An 18,496-nucleotide genomic window follows, 5' to 3' on the forward strand; every position below is an offset into this window, starting at 1 on the left:
TTTTAGAAGATGTTGGGGGTAGGAGTTTATTTATTTATTTATTTATGGCTGTGTTGGGTCTTCGTTCCTGTGCGAGGGCTTTCTCTAGTTGTGGCGAGCGGGGGCCACTCTTCATCGCGGTCCGTGGGCCTCTCACTATCGTGGCCTCTCTTGTTGCAGAGCACAGGCTCCAGATGCGCAGGCTCAGTAGTTGTGGCTCACGGGCCTAGTTGCTCCGTGGCATGTGGGATCCTCCCAGACCAGGGCTCGAACCCATGTCCCCTGCATTAGCAGGCAGATTCTCAACCACTGTGCCACCAGGGAAGCCCTTGTAATGACCTCTTTATATGATATCTTATATCTTATATGATGTCTCCTTTACTACGATATCCTTAGGGCCCAGCATAAGGACTGGCAGGCCATGGCCCCTGTGTGACATCTGCTGAATGGATAAGTGTGAGTGTGTGTGTTGACACACCCTTGTTCCAGACTGTCTTACCTTTACACATGTGTATCCCTGAGGGAACTACACAAACGTGGCTTGCCACGCAAACGCTGGGGCCTGCTGCACCAGACCAGGGCTGCAGCGGGGATGGACTCACCCTCCAGGACCCAGACAGAGCGGGGCCAGAGAGTGTGGTTAACTCAGAGCCCAGCGTCAGGGCCAGGCTGTCCCCACTCCGTGTGGGGTGTGGCAGGCGTGGTGAGCAGTGGCTCAGCCCCATCCCTGTGGGAGCCTGGGAATAAAGAGCCCTATTCAGCCCTTGCAGCCTCAGCTCCTCTCCGCCAGGGGAGGCTGCCCTCAGGAAAGGGGACGGTGGGACGCTGGGCACTGCTTACCGCCAGGCTCTCCCTGGGCCGTGGACCACAGCAGGGATGGATGATTTGTCGGGGAGGGGCAGCCAAGGGTACAGGGCCTCCGGGGCTCGAAGAGACACAACAGAAAGGCCCAGCCAGAGGAGGAGGCTCTGAGGCAGGCAGAGGCAGTCCTGGTTCAGGGCGTGATGCTGAAAGGCCCAGTTCGCCATCGATGCTCTGAAGCAGAGGAAAATCCCCAGGATGCAGAAGCCCATTGGAAAACCGCCCCATAACCACAGGCCTGGCCACGCCAGCCAGAGGGGCGCTTGCCTGGCTCTCTCGGGGTAGACACTGTTCCCCAAAGCCTGCTTTTCTTGAGCTTTGGCTCTGTTGGTAGAACTGAGCTCAGACAATCAACTCTCTTCAGTAACTTCCTACCAGTATTTTCCATGATTCCACCCGCTCCTGCGAGGGAGGTGAGAATGATATAAATGACAGATCACATTCATTGAGTACTTGGTGTGTGCAAGCACTGTGCTATGTATTGATACTTTATATTTATTCTGTTATTTGATCTTCACAACAACCTATGATATGGGGTACCTGGGTACTGTTGTTACTCCCATTTTACAGATAGGTAAACTGAAGGTCAGAAAAGTTGAGCAACCTGCCCAAGGTCACACAGCCAGTAAGTGGTAGAGCGGAGATTGGATGTGCCATGTTCTCTGTCTTTGGCGGTCTGAAAGTGCCTGGCCTCTTAATTCTTCTGCTATGTTCCTTTCTTTGTGTGTACCTTTCCACAGGCGGTACATCTCAACCCTCCCCCCACCCCATAAACAAGGTCAGCATGCATCCTTCACTCACTCGCTATTCATTCAGCTCTCCCCAGTGCCTGTGCTGAACTGGGGGCTGAGATGTGATGGTGAACAGTACAGACATGGCCCCTGCCCTCAAGAGGACACGGTCTGGGTTGGCACTGTGCCGCGGTGTGATCGGTTACGATGGGGACACACAGGAGGGAGACAGGCCTGAAAAGTGGTAGGCATGAGCCAGGCTAAGGGAAGGGGAAAGAATGTTCCAGGAAGAGGGAAGAGACTGAGCGAAGGTCCAGAGATAAAAGAAGCCAGCTAGAGTAAGGTCAGTGTGGCTAGAGGGGTGTGTGTGTGTGTGTGTGTGTGTATAAGTGTGTTGGGAAGTTATGAGGTGCTCGAACAGACAGTGGGTAACAGGGGTTCAATCATATGGACCACACAGCATAACAGAGCCATTAACATTATACATTTCAGAAACACACGTTCCTGAACCTTCAACGCCAAGGACCCCAGTTTTTACCTGGGGAGACATGGGTACCTTCAGACCCTTCTGAAGCCCTTCTCTCTCAAGTTTGAAGCCCAAGCGGGGCACACTTGGTTCTGGTCACTGGTCAGGAACGCACAGCACAAGCTCAAAACTGTGTTCTCACCAGTGTCTACACCTACCACAATCCAAATGGATCCCGGGGGTAAAACCAGGAGACCCGGAGGTCATTGCGTCCAGCCCCCTCACTTTCTGAGGTCGAGGCTGAGCTCAGAGAGGACCATATAAATATATATTTTTTTTTTTTTTTTTTTTTTTGCGGTATGCGGGCCTCTCACCGCTGTGGCCTCTCCCGTTGCGGAGCACAGGCTCCAGACACGCAGGCTCAGCGGCCGTGGCTCACGGGCCCAGCCGCTCTGCGGCATGTGGGATCCTCCCGGACCGGGGCACGAACCCGTGTCCCCTGCATCGGCAGGCGGACTCCCAACCACTGCGCCACCAGGGAAGCCTGAGAGGACCATATATTGCTCAACTTTGCACAGCAAGTTAGCAGCCAGGATGGGACTCAGCAGGTCTTGGGCTGGCAACCTGGTTCTGAGGTGGACTTTGAAGCTTCTGCACTTACAAGTTACACTCCCCAGGGTCCCCAACTCAGCTGTTTTTCTTACTTCCAATTTCTACCCCAATCCTAACCCAACAAGAGCTGCCACCACTGACACCATCTCACAGAACTGAGGACCCAAAGGAGCCTGTGGTCGTCTGCCTCCAAGGTGGTCCTTGGTGACTCTGGCCTCCGGCTCCTCACGCCTTATAGTTCCCTCCCACGTTGGATAGGGCTGACCTGGGGAGCCAGTAGGATATTTTGGAAATGATGGTGTGACTTCCAAGACTAGGTTAGAAAAGATATCACAGCTTCCTTCTTGATCTTCCTCTGGGGTCACTCACACTGTGGAAAGCCAGCTGCTGAGTTGTAAGGACACTTAAGCAGCCCTATCGAGAGGCCCACTTAGGAAGGAACTGAGGCCTCCTGCCAACAGCCAGCACCAATCTGCAAGCCACGTAAGTGAGCCATCTTGCCAGTGGATCCTCCAGCCCCAGTCAAGTCTTTAGATGACATTGACTACAATGTCACAAGAGATCCCAGCTCAAAACCATGCACCTAAGCTATTCCTGAATTCCCGGCCCAAAGAAACTGTGAGAGATAATAAACATTTACTGTTGTTTTAAGCTGCTAAACTGTGGGGGGCGGGGCAGCAATAGGTGACGGATACAGGGCCCAGCAGAGCTCTTGAGAGAATGAGGGCCCCGGGGTTACCTGAATCAGAGATATGTGGGGTATTCACTACAAATGCAGATTCCTAGGATTTACCCAGACCTCCCCAAATTAGATACAAGGGTGAGAGTCTGCATTTTATTTATTTATTTATTTGTTTTTTTTTGGCTGTGTTGGGTCTTCGTTTCTGTGCAAGGGCTTTCTCTAGTTGCGGCCAGCGGGGGCCACTCTTCATTGCGGTGCGCGGGCCCCTCACTATCACGGCCTCTCTTGTTGCAGAGCACAGTTTCTAGACACGCAGGCTCAGTAGTTGTGGCTCACGGGTCTAGTTGCTCTGCGGCATGTGGGATCTTCCCAGACCAGGGCTCGAACCTGCGTCCCCTGCATTGGCAGGCAGATCCTCAACCACTGCACCACCAGGGAAGCTCAGTCTGCATTTTTAATAAAGTCGCCCCAAGTGAATCTCATGTACCTTTTAGGCTTAGAAGTACTGAGCAAACCTAACTTACTTTACAGATCTAAAGAGGCTCAGAGAGCTGGTGGTTTGAGCCTTATCACACATCCAAGCTGAGGCGGCCGGGGCCTAGAATTACTACCTGATTTCTGGTTCGTTGCTCTTTCTACTTATTTCCTCCTTTGTCCATTTCAGTTTGCTTTTTTGAGAAGTGCAGGCTTTGTTTTCTTTTCTTTTGATTTATGTTAAAAACATGCACAAAGCAAAATGCTATATAATTGATCGTTTGTCTGCTGAAGAGCTTGCTTTGCCTGGGAAGAACTTTTCAGCACCACCCAAAATGTGGGTCTAACGCTAAAAGGAGTAGGGGTACTAGGTCATGCAGAGGGGCTGGTGCTGCTATAGAACACTGTGCCAGAAAAGGCACCTTTGGGACTTCCCTGGTGGTGCAGTGGTTAAGAATCCGCCTGCCACTGCAGGGGACATGGGTTCCATGCTGGGTCCGGGAAGATACCACATGCCACGGAGCAACTAAGCCCGTGCCCCACAACTACTAGCCTGCACTCTAGAGCACGCGAGCCACAACTAGCCACAACCACAACTACGCGCCTAAAGCCCGTGCTCCACAGCAAGAGAAGCCACAGCAATGAGAAGCCCGCGCACCGCAACGAAGAGAGGCCCCAGCTCGCCACAACTAGAGAAAAGCCCGCGCGCAGCAACAAAGACCCAATACAGCCAAAAATAAATAAATAAATAAAATAAATTTATAAAAAAAAGAAAAGGCACCTATTCTACTCAGATTTATTTTTTTTTGGCTGTGTTGGGTCTTCGTTTCTGTGCAAGGGCTTTCTCTAGTTGCGGCCAGCGGGGGCCACTCTTCATTGCGGTGCGCGGGCCCCTCACTATCACGGCCTCTCTTGTTGCAGAGCACAGTTTCTAGACACGCAGGCTCAGTAGTTGTGGCTCACGGGTCTAGTTGCTCTGCGGCATGTGGGATCTTCCCAGACCAGGGCTCGAACCTGATGCCTCAGCTCCAGGCTTTTTTCACACAGCAATGAGAAGCCCACGCACCGCAACGAAGAGTAGCCCCAGCTCGCCACAACTAGAGAAAGCCCGCGCGCAGCAACAAAGACCCAATACAGCCAAAAATAAATAAATAAATAAAATAAATTTATAAAAAAAAGAAAAGGCACCTATTCTACTCAGATTTATTTTTTTTTGGCTGTGTTGGGTCTTCGTTTCTGTGCAAGGGCTTTCTCTAGTTGCGGCCAGCGGGGGCCACTCTTCATTGCGGTGCGCGGGCCCCTCACTATCACGGCCTCTCTTGTTGCAGAGCACAGTTTCTAGACACGCAGGCTCAGTAGTTGTGGCTCACGGGTCTAGTTGCTCTGCGGCATGTGGGATCTTCCCAGACCAGGGCTCGAACCTGATGCCTCAGCTCCAGGCTTTTTTCCCAGGCAAACAAAACCCAGCGTGTACAAGGCAGAGACAATGAACAAAGACATGATAGGAGTCTACCCTAACCCCTGCCAAACTGTCACCCCAGTGGGTGAGAATGATAATCCCACTTTCACTTGCATAGCACTTCAGTGCTTAGAAAGAACTCTTGCACAATCTTATTGAATTACCTTTGCAGGTGGCAACATAGGTAGCTCTGAGACACATTCAGTCATTCACTTGGCACATTTGTTGAACAGCTACTATGTGCCAGGTAACACACTAGGCACAGGGGGTATATGGATTTGTTTCTTTACTTAATAAACACATATATGAGCCAGGCACTGGTTTAAGCACTTTACAAATCTTAACTCACTTAATCCTCACAACCGCCCAACAAAGCAGATACCATTCTTCTTCCCATTCAACAAGGGCACTGAAGCACCAGAGAGGTTAAGTAACTTTCCCAAGACCAAACAGCTAGTAAGGGGCAATATGGGGACTGGAACCGAGGTGATCTGGTCCTAGACTCCACCCTCTTAACCAAGATAAAATAAGACATGGTTCCCGCTCTTCAAAAACTCCCGTTTTCAAAATCTCCATGACCACAGAGGAAGAAACTGAATCTCAGAGCTATCTTCTGACTCTCCCCAAGTCACACACTCCTGGGACTAAAGGCAGTGTTACTTTGCTTCATTGAATGCGTCTGTTCACAAAAAAAATTAGCAGAAGATGGGTGCCAGGGTGGTGAATGTGGGCATTTCTAGAGGCCAGAAAGAGAGAGGAGGCCCCAGCAGTAAGTCTGAAGTACCCCGAGACACCAAAGCAGACGGACAAGGCTTGTTCACTGCCCAGGCCACTGTGATTTGTGACGGTCTACTGCCAGGCAGCACTCATGCCTCCAGATATTTGGGGGCAGTGTTATTTATAGGTCACACTTCTATTTATATCTTCATTGAATTCCTGCTCACCCTAGCTAGACTCCCCCCCCTCTCAGAACCTAGAGAGGAGAGGATAAGAACTCTCTTTTACCAAGTGTGTCAGGGCAAAGGTGAAGGTCAAAGCCTTGGCTGTGTGTGCAGCCTTTCAGCAGGAGCCCTTTGCGGGGAAGCGTTCAAGACAAGGGGGCTTTCTACACTTTCCAAAGGAAATGGGGGTTGGGGGAGGACACAAAGCTGGCCTTATACAGAAGCAGTTACATTCTGCCAACACGGTGGGATTTGAGGTGGGCCTAGGAGACCTCTTTTCCCCTAAAATGTTTTCCCTTTTGCATATTTCATCATTAGGCATTTATTCCTTTGGTCTTAATAGTATTATATGACAAAATGTTGGGACTGTGTGTGAGAAAACCTAGACAGTATCAAGTCCAATCCTTGTGTTTCACAGGTGGGGCAACTCAGGCTTGCTGAGGGGCTAGGACCTGTCCTCATGGGGGGATCTGAATGAATAAGACATGGTTCCTGCTCTTCAAAACTCCAGTTTTCAAAGTCCCCATGATCAGGGAGGAAGAAACTGAAGCTCAGAGGTATTTTCTGACTTTCCCCAAGTCACAGGCTGCTGGGACTAAAGCCAGGTCTGATTCCTTTCTGAATAAATGGAAATCTATTACCATACACAGGAGACCATCCCAATGTTGGAAGAGCTGTCAGGCATAGCAAAAGAAACTGGGGACAGTAAAGCAGGCTCAGAACGCCTCGCTCACCTGCCCTTTACGAACAAGTAAAACCACATGACGTTTCCTAAGGTTCTGTTTGGTGCCCCCAATGAAAACTTCCTGGTTTTAGGGTCACACAGAGAAATAAAGGTAAAGTGGGACTTCTTTCTTATTTTTAGTCCCTTGTTGTGGTTTAGGAAACAGTATCTGTGATGATTGTCACTGCATGGTTAGTTTAGAAATTTGTGTTTACAAAGCCAGCTGGCAAGTCATTCCTTGTGGGCACTATGCCTGCAATTCCAGCATCTAACACGAGGTGGCTGGTTAAGTGAAAGGCAACTGAGAAAATACTGTCATCTAGATAAGACCTTTACTGTCAGAACATGACACTTTAGTAAAAGGACAACATTGACCAACCTCTAATTGACATAGTAAAAAAACCATAACATGAAACTTGAAACAAAGTTTAAAGAAATGCAAACACTCTGGTGCGGGTGGCATACCCCTGCTAGCCGGAGTCTTCATCTATAAAGTGTGGTTGCTGACGTTAAAAGAGATTACTATAAGCACATGAAACCCTTTGCACAATATCTGGCTAAAGTATGTACTTAATAAATGTAGCTATAATCCTTAAGTAGAAATCTTCTTTCATTTATAACTGTTTAATCTGTAAAAAGTTCCAAGCCTCACACACAGTCTCTCAGGAAGCTGTTTTCAACTTTTCCCCTGTAGCCAATTTAACAATAAGGTATCTCCGGACCACTCAGCTCATGTGTGAACTCTTTTTCTAAAGCAAGTCTTTCTATTGAAAGAGAAGGGCTCTGCTGAAACAGGTCTTACTTAAGGCGTCTTCACCAATTACCAGCTATTAAGGTTGGTAATAATCTGGTGAAGTTACCACATCAGAAACAAAAAGCTGAGAAGTAAAAACAACTTGCCAATCAGAGAAGGCACCAAATTACCAGTCACTGGCTTGTCTCAACTCTCTTCCTTTGGCTTGTTTTGAAACTTAGGTCTGCAATAATTGTTTTATACGGAAGAGCAAAAGATACTACTTTAAAATCTCAGTTTATTTTTTTGTCTTTACCTTTTTGCTGGAGACTCCTTAAAAGAAACCCAAGGCTTTTCCCCTCCTAACAGTACAACACAACTGGACACACAGACTTTAGACACACTCGTGCCATGTTAACTTCAAAACCAGCAGCGGTTCCTAGGCCAGTTTCTCTCATCTCCAGACTTTTGAAACAACAACCTTAGCAATCACCTTGGTCCCAAACTTCATTCTGTCTTGGAAGGGAGGGGAGAGTGCTCTGACTTACAGCTGACGATGGAGTGTGGCTGGGGCCTGAGCATCCTCCTGGTTAGGCGGTGATGGGGGATAGAGGGCTGTCCTGTGACTTACACCCCTCCCACACAAAAGAGGCAGGCAACTCAGGTGTGTGTAGGGATGTGAGACCAACGAACTGGCCCTCACAGGTTACCTGTGGGAAGCCTCGTCTCCCATGCACCTCTGCTTTAGGTCAGAAATTGACTTACCGACGCAGGTTCAGTGGTTTATATTATGTGAATGGCCTGAATGTGATCAAACAATCAGGAAGTGCTGAACGCAATCAGCCAGCCTACCGAAGGGCTTCAATGGACCTTAAAACGGTGCTTCTCAAGCTTTCCTGCACGTACAAATCACCTGTGCATGTCGTTAAAATGCAGGCTGTAACTTAGCGGGTCTCAGGTGGGGGCCGAGACTCTGTATTTCTAACAAGCTCTCAGACGATGTTCGTGCTGCTGATCTGTGAGCTACATTTTGAGCAGCAGACCTTGAAATGCACAAGACTGCCTGCAAGACCTCACTCTTGGAAAGGAGCCCAGAGAGACAGCTCACCCTTTTGTGTGGAGCCCTGCACTAAGATTCACCAGATCACCATCAAGTATTGAGCGCTTGCTGTGTGCTTCACAGATAACATTTCATTTGATGCTCTCAACAGCCCTGGGGGTATTGCACAGATGAGGGTCACGATGGACGTGCAGAGGTGCTGAGTAAGGCTGGCCTTGGGTCACACGGCTAGGCTATTGAGAGGCTGAGGTGGGATCAAACTCTAAGGCCTCCAGCGTTGAAATGCAACACTTAACTGCCTTCGTCATGGAAAAAGCAGAGTTTCAGACAATTAGCACCCAGGTGTGAACCCAGAGGTGTTTGAGCCCAAAGCTAGCGTTTGGAACCACCATGCTCTGGGGCTGGTAGAGCTGAGTCACACAGCTTCCTTCGGCAATGCAGCTTTAGAAATTCTCCCTGAGATCTGCCCCATTTGTTCTCACTAAGGGGAAATCCAGCCCTTGGGCTCTGGCCTGCGGGGAAACAGAAGCGTAGCCCTTTTCCCTGACTCCCTGCCCCTGAAGGGTAGAGAGGGGCCAGTGCTGCCAGCCCTGCCTTCTGAAGGTGCATTCAGGTGAACAGACTCCACCTTCAGGCCGTGCCAGTCCCTCAGACCCACTGTGGTCTGCAGGCCGGTGGCCTGGCATCCTGGGGCCTCCTCGGTGGATGTCAGTTCTTGGAGCTGTGGAGGTGAAGGGGGAGGAGGTGTTTTCAGGGCTCACAGCAACTGTACTGCTCGAAGCCAGGCGGCCTCTGGATGAATGGTGCATCAGTTCATATGGGCCTGGGGCATCTCCAAGAGTCAGCTCAGTTCCCGCCGGGGAAGAGCTCTGGCTTGGGGCTCTGTCCTTGGGCTGGGTCCAGTTGGGGTGACCTTGGAGAGCAGTGGAGCGGTCAGGCCAGGGACACTGTGGAGATTTGCCACCAGCACCTCTTACCTCCTAAGAAGGGGGGGCCCGAGCTCCCTCTCAATGGACCTCAGTGTTCTTCCTGCACCACCACTACCCCTGCCACCCCTCCTACCCCCCTGGACCCAGAAGCCAGAGCGCCTGGTGCCCGGAGTCTCCTGGGGAGACAGGCTGGTGGCGGGACTCCCCACCACAAAGCATCTTTCATATGTGCCAAAGGCTTCAGCTACCTCAGGGAGGAGGGAGGAAGTTTCCTTTCACCCCCAGGGTGAAGTCCAAGGCTGGAGTTAGGGGAAAGGTCCTGGGAAAACTGGGTCCGCATCTCGGGCAGGGCTGCCCCCAACAGAACCTGGGCATTGTCATTCTCAACCCCTCCCTCACCCCCAGCTCCAATCCACCAGAGAGGCCTCCTGGCTGTTCCTCTAAAATACATCTCAGATCTAGTTCCCTCCACACCATTGCCCAGCCCGGGTCAAGCCACTCTCCTCTCTTGTCATGCCCTGTCCAGCCTCCATGGGGCTCCCTACCCCAGGCTTGCTCCCTTTCCCTTCCAGTCTATCCCACAAGCTCAGCTGAGGGATCCTTTAGAAACAGAAATCCGATCACGGGGCCTCAACCTAAAACCTTCAGAAACCTCTCGCCACACCTAGGACGAATCCTCACCCCTCAGCTTGGCCCATGACAATGGCACAGCCTGGTCCTGTGTGGCAGCCATGCTGAAAGCTCACACAGCCTCATCGACCAGGCTTCTCAAGGTGCCCCCAGGGGCCCAGTCCCTGCTTCCTTCTTCCAGCTGCCCTCTTGCTGTCTCACCTCTATCACACCTGAGCTCAGGTAACTGACCTGACAGTAATCCACACCTGAGTGTGAATTTACTGACAGTGCCACTCCTGGGGCACACCTGAGTGCCCGCTAAGCAGGAGTGAAAGGATTTGACCCTGAAAAAGGATGTTTGGGCATCAGGTAAGCAAACAACTTATTTCCAGGGGACAGAGCATAGGGGAGATCAGGAATGTCACAGAGGCTTGAAATCACTGGCCTCTGGTGACTTTGCCAACGTGCAAGAAGATCCCTGGTTGCTCTATGGAACTTCTAGCTTAACGTATGCAATGCTGTGCCAGTGATTAGCAAGAGTTACGCTGGAATCCAGCATTCTGGCTCCCCATCCAGGGCACATTTTCCTGCACATTAAATTAGGCAGACTGACTGAGACCATGAAAAGAACACATTTCTGCTTAGATCAGAGGCTTCTTGTGGAAGATACCCCAGGATACACTTCATTCGGGGCTGAGGGTTTGGGGTGGGCGTGCAGGAGGCTGATTCCCTTCTAGGATTATCTCTGGACAATGAAGACACATAGCATGTGGTCACGAAGTGACCTGACTCTTTCCCTGGTCTTGAACTCGGGGGATGACACGGGGAAAGGGCTAGGGGGCCTGATCCACACTGACTTTCAGAAGTAAAAGGGGCCCTTGAGTGGCTGCCTCCAGCAAAGCTCCTTATTCCCAGCGAGACCTGGCAGCTCTGGAGCCGAGAGCTGCAAAGCTCGTGACCCTGCTCTGTTACCGCGGCGTCGGGTCCAGGGGCGCTCAGCTTCCTCCCATCTTTCAGCCCCAATCAACCATCTGGATCATCAGCCCTTCAGACGGAATCTCCTTGCAGCTTCGCAAGTTACCACAGGGAAGGAAGGGGCAGCAGGAAGCGCAGTCAGGGCTGAACTGTGGAGCAGCCTCAGCACAGAGAGGGCGGGCAGGCACAGGGCAGCGCAAAGGAAACCCACGTGCCCTGCAGCCGAGCCACCAGGCTTGCAGCACTGGCGCCTCTCCCTTTGCAGTTTACACAGCGCGTTGTAGGCCTAACACGCTTGGACCACCGTCCCAAACCACGATTAACCCATTTGGTAGACGAGGAAACCGACCCCCGATGCCCGTGACTGGGCTGAGTGGCACAGCTTACACACGCGTGTGGAGCCGTCTCTGTGCCACAGAAGACATGCTTTGGAGTTCCATGGTTCCACAACTCCTGTCTGCCCGGCTCGCTGTGGCCACTCACCCCCTACACTCCCCACCTGCTTCACACACTTCTTGCTGTTCTTAAACGTCCGTGCTCAGTCATATTTAGCTGGCTGGCTCCTCAGCCTGGCACGCCGAGCGCTGATCTGCCCACGCCTGGCTCAGTTCAGGTGTCACCTCTGTAAAGCGGCCTTTTTGGGCCACCTAATCTCAGATGCCCCAGCCACATGACCTGGCTATTTTTCTTTCTGGCACTTAGCACTATTGGAAATTGCTTACTTGTTCGTTTGCTTCCTGACTCCCCCACTGGAAGGTGAACTTCCTGAGAAGAGTGGCCCAGATTACCTTGTTCTCAGCTACATCACCAGTGCCTACAGCTGGGCCTGGCGTATAGTAGGTGCTCAATTAATACCCGCGGCAGGCACGAACACATGCAGCTCTTCCATGTAGCGTTCAGAACCGGATGCCAAGAGCAGGCCCTGGGAACCACCCGCCCCAGATTACAGAGCGAGAGAATGATTTGGGGAGGTGGGGGCAGTAATTACAGCAAGAGAAGACCCAGCACTTCCAGGGGAGGTTACAGGCAAGTTGCTTTTAAAACAGCACACGGTACCTCTCAGGCCTATAATCTTGTTGATCTTTTGAAAACCCTGGCATTACCAGCAGACCCTATTTTTTCTCTTTCATCACGTAGGTTTGCCTTTTCTTGCCATCCCAGGTCATCAGTGGGGCTCAGAAACCTCTCAGGTCCTCTCCCTTGGGGACTGTAGCACCTGCCAGCATCTCTGAGCCACTGATTCCCTTACGGCCTCCCAGGCACTTTGGAGAGGGCTTTCTCAGGCCTGGTGGGGACAAGCAGAACTGCCTACAGCCCAGGGAGAGGGCCAGCTCTCCCCGACACCATGGACCAGCTCTAGCTAAAGACATCCCTCCCCCACTGCTTCCTTCTGTGCTGGAACAAACACCGGATCTGCTGCACAGGGCTCTCGGGGGCAGAGAGAGGAAGGACCAGGAGACCGTGCTTGCAATTCACCCAGCACCCTTCTGTGCTGGGGCTCCAGACTGCCTCTCCACTAAGGGGCCGGTATGTAAACTGGTGAGCTGGTACCAAAGCACGAAGCATGCTTGCTTTCTAAAAATACACCCCTCTAAGCCTGTGAGGTCACGAGGCTGCCTGCAAGCTGGCTGCACCTCTTTGATTAAGGTGATAGGTTCACTTTTCTTCCTAAGCAATCTAGCTTCTCCGTGCCTCACCAACCCAGGAGTATGTATACCTGTGGGTGGGACTGACTGCTATTAGGCTGAAGGGGCTTTCTGGAAGCTCAGAGGCCCAGTACCAGTTAGCACAGAGACAAAGATGCCTTGCGAGTGGGAGGAGACCTCGCGCAGCCTCTGCCAAGTGAGTTCACCTCTTTCTGCTCCGCTGCCTGGCTTCTGAAGCCCTTTGGTCCCTGGTCGCAGTGGTTTGCTTTTTACATCAGCAGCTACACACTCTTCTTCACTCTGTAATGACCATTTCCTCCCAGGGAGCCTCCTTGGGCTGGCAAAGTCAAGATATACAGGAAATCTACTCCAATCCCAGGATGGGCGACAGGAGATGGATTTTCCACAACAGTCTTCTAAAACAAGGCAGAAAGTTCCATGTAAACAGTAGGCTGCCCTGAGAGGCTGCTGACCCCATCATGCTTGGCCCAGTGTCCTAAAGACTTCACTTCTGTCCACCTCTCCCAAAAGCAGGAGACCCCAAAAAGCACCAGATACACTTGTTGTAAGACAAGTCTCTCTGGCTCTCTTGCACTTCTGCATGTCTTGTCAACAAAGCACTAACCACCTTTTGTTCTGAATTATCTTTTCAAAGGTGTTTGTATAGCAAACAGCTTTAGAAGACAGGGGCAGGGAGCTGCTTGCTCTGTAGCAAACAGCAGGTTTGCATGGAGCCTTGGGAGACTGGGATAGTCTCTCTCCAGAGCGAAAGGGGTAGGTTTGCTTACCGCCCATTATAAAAGACGTGGGCTCCTGAAGATCTGGCTCCTCTCCTATAATGCAACCCACTGCATGTGCAGGCATTGCTCTGGGCCCATGGGGTCATGCCCTATGGGACTTGGAGGCAATACTCAGGCTGCTTGCTGTGCCATCATGAAGTCTTTTGTCTTTGACCCAGGAGTCTCGTGTTTTCAGCTGGCATCCACGAAACTGGAGTAAGCTAACTTAACTGGCTTGCAAATAGGGTAAAATCTCAGATCTTTCCCAGTCGGTGGACTAGCTGTGCTCCCACTGGGGTCAACACCACTCCCCAATCTCTGAGCTCCGGGTCTGCCCTGTTTCCAGCAAACTCAGAAGAAGCCCCCTATTATGAAAATATACACAAGCCAAAAAAAGAATTACTTAAAAAAAAAGAATGCTCTACTATGCAAAAGGACTTCTCATGTACCTCTTTAAAAAAGAATAGCATTTAGGACACCTAAAAGATGATGTGATTTGTCCCAAAGAGCAAAATTTCACGGAAGTTTTCAGGAATAAGCCTTAATGTAAAACAAGGTTCACCCCTGCTTTTCTGTTGGAGGTGGGAATGCCAAGCGGTCAGGCCTCGGAGTGGAACTTCTCAGGGACTATTGTCAAACTACTCTCTCCTCCCTAAAGACCAGCTGGCATGCTTGCTTACTGGCCCTCTCTACCTCCTTACAATAAAGTTCAATTACTTGGGTCTGTAATTGTAGGTAACTGAGTTGTGCCAATATCAATTTCCTGGGTTTGATAATGTACGGTTGTTACATAAGGTATCACCACCGGGGGAAGCTGGGCAATGGGTACACAGCTCAGTGGCTACATGATGGTGGAAAGTGATTTGACCTGGCTTTAAATTGGGAATAATGCCACCTACCCTGTACTTTGGTAGTGGAATTGGAGGGGAGGAATATAGAGTGCCTAGGAGTTTTGCAACATCTTATGAATCTATAATTATTTCAAAGTAAAGTTTAAAAAAATACTGTGACTTAAATCAAATAACCAATCTTTTTAGATTCATAATTAAATGAAGACAGTCAGGACTCTGTCAGATGAGCAAGCGTGTAACCAGGTGAGCCTCAGATTCCCTCTCTTCTCTCAGTTCCTCTGCTTTCTCTGTCATTTCCACCAGCTAAATGTCCATGAGCTCCCAACCAGGAGCCTGCAGCCAGGCGAGCCAAAGCAAAGCAGCTGGCCTAATGCTCCAAAGACACCCCCAGACCCCATGCCCGGGCAGCAGAAATGCACATCACGTCCCGTCACCTCCAAAGCTAAAACTGAGGCTCCTCTGGAGACAACAGGCGCTCTCCGCTTCCTCCCCTTCAGTTTCCCTTGCTCGGCAATTCCCGGCCAGGCAAAGTGCTGGCAGAGCTGTTCCTGAGGCTAGCTGCTAACCTCCCCGGGTTGCAGGAGCAAAGGCTGCTGGATTACCTCAGTGCCTTGGAGTTCTCTGAGGTTCTGCCAAAGTCACTGCTGCCAGGGCTTAGCCTGGGGGAATCAGCAGGTGCCTGCAGACAGCCTCTCCAAAGGCAGGGAGGTGGAAACAGAGACTCAAGCTGGTGTTAGGTAATGCAGTATACCTGTAGGTGCCCTGTCTGGAGCCCCTTACCATTGATGCTCCCACCCCGCGCTCTGTGGGTGTTGGCTACTAAGGGCTCATAGCTGCCCCTTCCTCAGGGACACGCCCTCAGCCCTCAGGAGCACCTGCCCATATTTCACACTTCTGGGAGAGGGGGCTGCTCACAGATCATATTGCTATGGGGAGTATAAAAGTTGTCCCCTAAGACGGGACAACTCTGTGGTGCCGCCCGCCCTCCAGAGCTCCTCATGGGGTCAGGCTGAGGCCAGACGTAGCTGAACCCACGTCTCGGCGCAGTGTGTTCCCCTTCCCTGTGCTGCTCCCCTCACTGCCCTAGGATGTTCACTGGAGAGCAGCCCTCAAAAGTCAACTTGCCTAAGAATCCTCGTCTCAGCCTCTGCTTTTCGGAACCCGACCTAAGACAGGCAACATTCATCACTGCCCTTCTCTGAAACCCTCCCCTCCTGGGGGAGCCCCTTTGATTCAGGGTTGTGGGATGGCTTGGGAACCCTCATGCCCACTCAGCCCTTGCTTACTTGGTTCTGCTTATATTGGGTTGTTTTTCTTCAATCTTTTTCCTTCTTGTCTAAGCTAAGGACTGAGTAAAGTATGAAAGGGTTTGGTATTTCCTAGTGGGTGAGGGGAAAGCCAGGAACAGGGCCTGGGAGTCTCAGGGTAGGATTCCAGATGGCCAGCAATGTCCATTCCGAAGTCTTGGAGAGCAAGTGAGCAAAAGGGAAGCTTTGGAGAGAGAGCCCCACTGAAGGAAGGGGAGAAACACAGAAAAGCAGGGGAAAAGGAAACCTCCTTTAGGATGGGACTGGAGGGGGGGCAGTCCTCTAGACAATATCACCCACTATGCACAGGTCACATCTCTATGGGGGCAAGGTCCTGTGGCTTTTCCCAGGAGTTAGGGATGGCAGGGTGGGGCGGCTCTTTGTTTATTAACACCTGCCATTTATTGAGCTTTTACTATGGGACAGGCACTGTGCAAAGCACTTTACATGAACTCTTTCAATCCCCACCACAATTCTAGAAGAGGAGACTGAAGTTCAGAGAGGTCTCAATCCTGCCTCATGAAGCAGACATGTTTTCACTCTTATTTTCCAGATGAGAAAACTGAGGCACAGAGAAGGCAATACAACTGGTAACCAACAGAGTCAGAGTTTCCGGGGTGAAGCCATACAGCCTGACTCTTGTGACTTTGGACTGTGGTAGCAGCAGGACATGAGCCTTGCACTTCACCCCACCCAACCCCACCCATCTTTCAAAGTCAGCTCCAGGTCCCCCTCATTCAGGAGGCTTTTGCTGCCTTGGGCTCAAAATGAGCTCCTTCTCCACCAAAATTGAAATTTCACAGTGGTAGAGAAGGTCACATCTTGCCTTAAGAGCTTCTCTGATTAGGGAGTAGGTCTTGTCTCTCTCACTAGCCCAAGGGTTCCTTTAGATGAAGGAAACAAATCCAGATCTCCCTGGACTCTCCAGGCCACCACATTCCCCGGCCCTGGGCACTTATTCCTGGGCCTGGCACAGGCTGAGCCCCTCATAAACACCCGCTGAGTGAATGATAGTGAGGCAGTCTCTCCCTGGAGCGCTGGCCACGAACGGGGGAAAAGCTGGTTCTTTTAGAGCAACAGGCAGCCTTCACACCCCGAGGCCAAGTCCACCCGGCACCAGGGCCGGGCACTGACATCCTTGGCTCTCGGACACTTGTGTCCACGGCATCCTAGCTGGGCTCCCGGGTCCTTGGTGGAGGACCACCTGGACTGTACTGGAGCAACATCTAAGGTCATTACAAACCTGGGTGTTGGTCGTTCCAAATTCCCTTGAGACTCAGCAGAAAGCCAGGCGGGGGTGCAAAAGTCCCCCACATTAACTCCTAGGCCAGGAAGAGAGAGGCAGTCCTCTGCCTCCATGGAAGGGGTCCGGGGCCGAGATTCCCTACACCCCCACTGACTCATTCTGGTCTTATCTGAACTGGAGGATTTAGAAGTTCTTTGTAGCTAAATTGATTCTCTCCAACTTTAGCATAAGACTCGGAGGGCAGGTGGCGATGCCTGCTCTTGTCTTTCACTGTTTTTGAGGATGGAGGTGCACGAGGAGTACCTTCAGAGAAGAGCCACTCTCTGCGGGGGCTGCCCGTAGGTAGGTTTGCAAGTCAACAAGCAGGTACTAACCATGCGCTGGCTGCATGCCAGGGATTAATGAGATGCAGACCTGCTTCTCGCCATGGTCCCACTGATAGCTGATGTCTGGGGAGGTCCAGGCCCAGCAGGAATGGAGGGTGAAGACCACTGTGAGGGAGGGTCCCCTGGGAACCAGCCCAACTCACTAGCCTGGGGACAGGTAGGGGATGCGGAGGCCCAGGAAGCAGCACCACCCACACGGGTCAGGGCTAAGAGCCCAGTTTGGAGCAGGAGACCAAGTTCACACCTCGGCTCTGCCACTTTTTTTTTTTTTTTTTGGCGGTACATGGGCCCCCCACTGTTGTGGTCTCTCCGGACGCAGTGGCCATGGCTCACGGGCCTAGCCGCTCCGCGGCATGTGGGATCCTCCGGGACCGGGGCACGAACCCGTGTCCCCTGCATCGGCAGGTGGACTCTCAACCACTGCGCCACCAGGGAAGCCCGGCTCTGCCACTTTTCTGGGCAGTTACTTAACATCTCTGAACCTCAACATCTTTATCCCTCAAGCAGAAAGCATAAGGCATGCCTCAGTGTGGAGATCTGTATACGATCACGAATCAAAAAGCACTTTGTAAGCTATAAATTCCAACACCGATTGAAGACGTCACAGTAAGCGCAGGTTATGACACACCTGAGGAGATTCCCTCTAGATTCCACAACATCATCAATTGCCTTAAACATGTTCCAAAATGGTGTGATGGTTAATGGCCTCTATGACCAGACAGACCCAGCCTCAAATCCTAACTCTGCCAAGTCACAGGCCATGTTACCTAAGCTGTCAGAGCCTCAGCTGGATAATGGTGCCAGGAGGACTCGAGCAGGTTGAGAGGGGAAGTGTGCTTGATTTAAGGTTACCTGTGATTACAATGGTAGCCAGTGGAAAGAGTTCAGCCTGCAGTTTTCCATCCTTTCATAGGAGAACTTGATCTCTCCATGCTTTTTGTAAAAAGGAAACCAAAGTCCCAGAGCCTGAGAAACTCCTCCTAAGCTACACAGCCCGGGGTGAGCAGAGGTGGCCCTGGAGTGGTAGCAGAGGCCCCTATGAA

The 18,496-nt window shown here is 51.3% G+C and overlaps 1 protein-coding gene across 2 annotated transcripts in view; it reads right to left on the reverse strand.

The window, feature by feature from the left end:
• SH3PXD2A (SH3 and PX domains 2A) overlaps nt 1-18,496 on the reverse strand; it is a 241,972-nt gene that overhangs the window by 135,206 nt on the left and 88,270 nt on the right. The window lies entirely within an intron of this gene.

The sequence above is a fragment of the Neophocaena asiaeorientalis genome, unplaced genomic scaffold (genome assembly GCF_003031525.2).
Source record: "Neophocaena asiaeorientalis asiaeorientalis breed wild unplaced genomic scaffold, Neophocaena_asiaeorientalis_V1.1 scaffold240, whole genome shotgun sequence".
Lineage (NCBI taxonomy): Eukaryota > Metazoa > Chordata > Mammalia > Artiodactyla > Phocoenidae > Neophocaena > Neophocaena asiaeorientalis.